General features: G+C 36.5%; 1 pseudogene; it reads left to right on the plus strand.

Annotated features, from left to right (window-relative positions):
* Positions 1-1,926: 1,926 nt before the first annotated feature.
* LOC128603600 (protein FAM72A-like) lies at positions 1,927-2,625 on the plus strand (annotated as a pseudogene).
* The last annotated feature ends 1,652 nt before the right edge of the window (positions 2,626-4,277 follow it).

A 4,277-nucleotide genomic window follows, 5' to 3' on the forward strand; every position in this document is an offset into this window, starting at 1 on the left:
AATATACTTGCTTTGTTTTCTATTTTTACTATGGTTTATTTGCACAAAAAAAATATCTGCAAAAAAAACAAACAAACCTGCTTTCTGCATAAAATCCATTATCAGATTTAATTTAAGGATTATTCCTTAAAATCACATTCCTTAGGGTTAAAAGCCATGGCTTTGTCTGCCAGCGAACGTTATAAACCGGACCAAATGCGGACCTCAGTGGACTCACACGCACACAAACACAAATGGTAGCTGAGCTGCCATGCGAGGCACTAACTTACAATCGGGAACAACTTGGTGGAGTCACATGGGCTGGGAATCGAACCTACGATTAGTGGACAACCCTCTCTACCACCTGAACCACAGCCACCCATTATGAGCATGGGCACTGAAAAAGCAAGTGTATCACTTATAAGTAATTATAACAATAATATAAATGTAGCTATAACTGTTATTATAACGAAGTATAGTTCTTTATGTGTCATTATAAATGTGTTCATAGAGCAGTAATACTTGCTTATAAATAATTATAAATGGGGCTATAATTCATTATAAGCATTGGCTTCAGAGAAATTGTTACCGTCTCCTTCCAGAAATGTTAAATAAACATCTCCTAAAAGAAATCCTCACTATATCAAATATTGTATGATGTTATTACTTTATTAAAAATGTCTTTTAATCTGTTAATTATTAGCAACTGTTTAAGTGGACCATGTGCCATACAAGTCCCTTTTGTAAGTCGTTACTATAGAAACAATATCATATTAGAAGTAGTGCATTAATATAAACCTGCGATTTGCAGCTGCACTACTGATCAGAAACAAGAATTTAACACTGTTTTGGTATAAATAAAACTATACAAATTTCCTGTATGTTTAGCTCAAAATATCACTTACTGCATATTCAAAAATAGCTTAGGTTTATTTGTAATTCAGTTTATTTTTAAGATTATTAGATAAAAAATTGGCAGCTTTGGGTTTTTACATTACAGCTTTAATGAAATTCATCCTCTTATTTTCTCTCCATAGCCAGCAATCTTACACTTACCTGCCAGGAAGGAAGCACAATTTTTTACTTGAAAGAATGGAATTTAAAACGATTAATTAAGATTAATGCATAATTGTAATGAGATTCATTATCATTAATTAATATTAACAAGTATTTAGATGTTTGGTGTAGATGGTGCTAAGATACATATCGTTGACATGATTGCATTACATAATTGTTGTATGGTCAGCTGCAGCTGATGTCAGTCGTTTGTGTAACGCTCACAAAAAGTCTCTTCATTTCTACTCTATCTTTTCAACAAAAAAAAGTGAGAAAAACATAAAGAGTTTTATTTTTAATAGAGAGAAAATGAAGAGTCTTTTTACAAGCATTACACAAACGACTGACATGCAGTCTCGCTGAAGATAATAAGGGTGACGGCGCAGTTCACAGGTGCTGTTTTTATATTACGCAATGCGCTTAATTGCCACGTCACCTGATCATGGTAGGCCTATAAATAGTCATGACGTTACACAAGCTACAGAAACTGGTCAACCACAAGGGCGCTTCCCGCAGCATGGTGTCTAGGGATGGAGCACGCCAGGGCAGCCATCGAGAGGTCTGACTGTGTGCACTGTTAACGCCTTACAGTTAGGCAGCTCCACTCGCAACTTGCTCTCTAAAACTTGTTTTTATTGAGATAACACGTGCACCGCTGAGGGGAATGCTACAATAAAGAGTAACACTCGGACTTTCAATAAGCAGGGGGAAAACATGAGAGTCAAAACAAATAACTAATTACATGTACGGAAACAGTGCATTGTGATGCTGTATATGCAGACTTCTTTTTTTTTTAACAGACTGGATGGGTAAAAATTACTAAAATCCACTAAACCAAAATACAGATGATTTCCCATTATGACCACTGATCTATAAATAGATCAGTGATTACGACCCATAGTGAGTTCAGAATGTTAGGGAACACAAAGATGGTGCAGTTGCTTCACTGTTGGTGACTGTTCTGTTCATAGTGTTAAGCAGTTTCTGCTTGATCTGATCTACAGGGTTTGTCTGATCGAGCTGCACAATGTCTACGTTGAATTTTAAGAATAAGTGTATTGCTCAAGTGAACTGCAATTACTGCGACAGTCTTCTGTGTACAAGAGGCATGAAAGCTGTTGTTGCAGGCTGCTATTAGACAGAAAGCTGTAAATGCAAATTAAGAGACATCGCCTGCCTGAAGTGTGGAAATGTTGTGGGGTATCATGTAGCGGCTGGATGCAACAGGAGTGAATCTGTTGCTGTGGAGAGATCTACCGGAGTTGGATGGGAAGTGAGGACGGGAGCACAGACAGCCTTTCAGAAGAGGAATCCCAAGAAAAAACTCTTTAAAAATCTTTTTTGATAAAGGATTATGGAATGACAGAAATGGATTCATATTAATTCAAGTGATGTAATATTGCAATATTGTAATGAGATTCATTAAGATGAATTAACAGTAACATGTATTTTGCTGTTTGTCCTAGATGGCGCTAATATACGACTCGCTGGTGGCAGTCACTCCTGCGCTGGTAGAGTGGAAATCTATTATTATAACCAGTGGGGAACAGTGTGTGATGATGACTGGGACATAAATGATGCGCAGGTGGTGTGTAGAGAGCTTGGATGTGGTAATGCTGTCAGTGCTCATCAAAGTGCCCGAAGTGGTCCAATATGGCTGGATAATGTTCAGTGTTCTGGAAGTGAAAGCACCATCACACAGTGCTCTCATAGAGGATTTGGTACACACAACTGCGGCCATGGTGAAGATGCTGGTGTTACTTGCTCAGGTAAGGCTTTTTTATTAAGTCAAGTTGAACTTCCATTCTTTCCATAAAGTCTGGTCTGGCCTGCACTTATTAAGCTTAAACATTTTATATTGGATGCAATCATTTTGCATATTATTTCCCTTTATATGTCATGATCAAACTGATGGACACAAAAATCAATCATTAGTAAAACCTTCTCTCTTTTTATGTAATAAATCAGACCAGGTCAGACTGGTGAATGGTCCGAGTAACTGTTGTGGTCGAGTGGAGATCCTGCACAATGGCCATTGGGGAACAGTGTGTGATGATGACTGGGACATAAATGATGCGCAGGTGGTGTGTAGACAGCTTGGATGTGGTAATGCTGTCAGCGCTAATCAAAGTGTCCACTTTGGTCGCGGAAGTGATCCAATATGGCTGGATAATGTTCAGTGTTCTGGAAGTGAAAGCACCATCACACAGTGCTCTCATAATGAATTTGGTATACACAATTGCAGCCATGGTGAAGATGCTGGTGTTACTTGCTCAGGTACAGAAACACTCATATATTATGACCTTGTCATCAATGTAATTATATTTATATTCTATTGATTAACATTTATTAGTTAGTTTGTTAAAATTTTTTAATTAATTATTTTGCTGACACCTTAGTCATTTTAGTAAATGTCAGTCAACTTAAGTGGATACAGATCTTCAGAACAGAGTAACAACAGCTACAAATTCCACAATGTTGAAGTTGGCTGGCTGTCATTTTAGCAGCTAGATAGATTATATACAAGAACTAAAATATTTTAAGTGTTATGCATGCCAAACACGTTAGATACTAAATGATAGTAAACACTTGGGGGCGTGTGGGTATAGGATTAAGTGTTTAAATGTAATCTATTTTAGTCACATTTACTGTTGTGGAAGGTCTGTGAAGTTAGTTCCTGTTATCATGTTATATGTTATAGCAGCTATACACAGTGGTTCCATCACCAAAATGCAGTTTGTCACATTATTGAGATAAACTCCTCTCCTGCTTACAGAAAACTTCACCATATCAACGATTACATGTTTTTAATTCGTTTATGTGAAGAGTCCCTGTGTAAATTGTTACTATAGAAATGATAACATTACAACAGGCACATTACTGTAAAGCTGTTATAGACAATTAATCAGCAATTTGTGCAAATTCAGCAGTGCTGTGGTATAAATCTTAAATAAATTTTAGTCTCCTCTGATGATCTCTTTAATCCAATGGATTATAATAGATTATTCAGATTATTAGCTGAATGTAAATGTCTCACTGTGAATGTACATATGTTTTAATCCTTTCTAATGTTCTACATATGTATTTGTCAAGTTGTTGTTGTTGTTTTTTTTTATTAAGTCAGGTTGAACTGCCATTCTTTCCACAAAGCCTGGTGTGGCCTGCACTTATTAAGCTTTAAAATTTTATATTGGATGCAATCATTTTGAGGGGAAAAAAGTGCAAAACTTTCATAAATGAGA

The sequence above is a fragment of the Ictalurus furcatus genome, chromosome 2 (genome assembly GCF_023375685.1).
Source record: "Ictalurus furcatus strain D&B chromosome 2, Billie_1.0, whole genome shotgun sequence".
Classification (NCBI taxonomy): domain Eukaryota; kingdom Metazoa; phylum Chordata; class Actinopteri; order Siluriformes; family Ictaluridae; genus Ictalurus; species Ictalurus furcatus.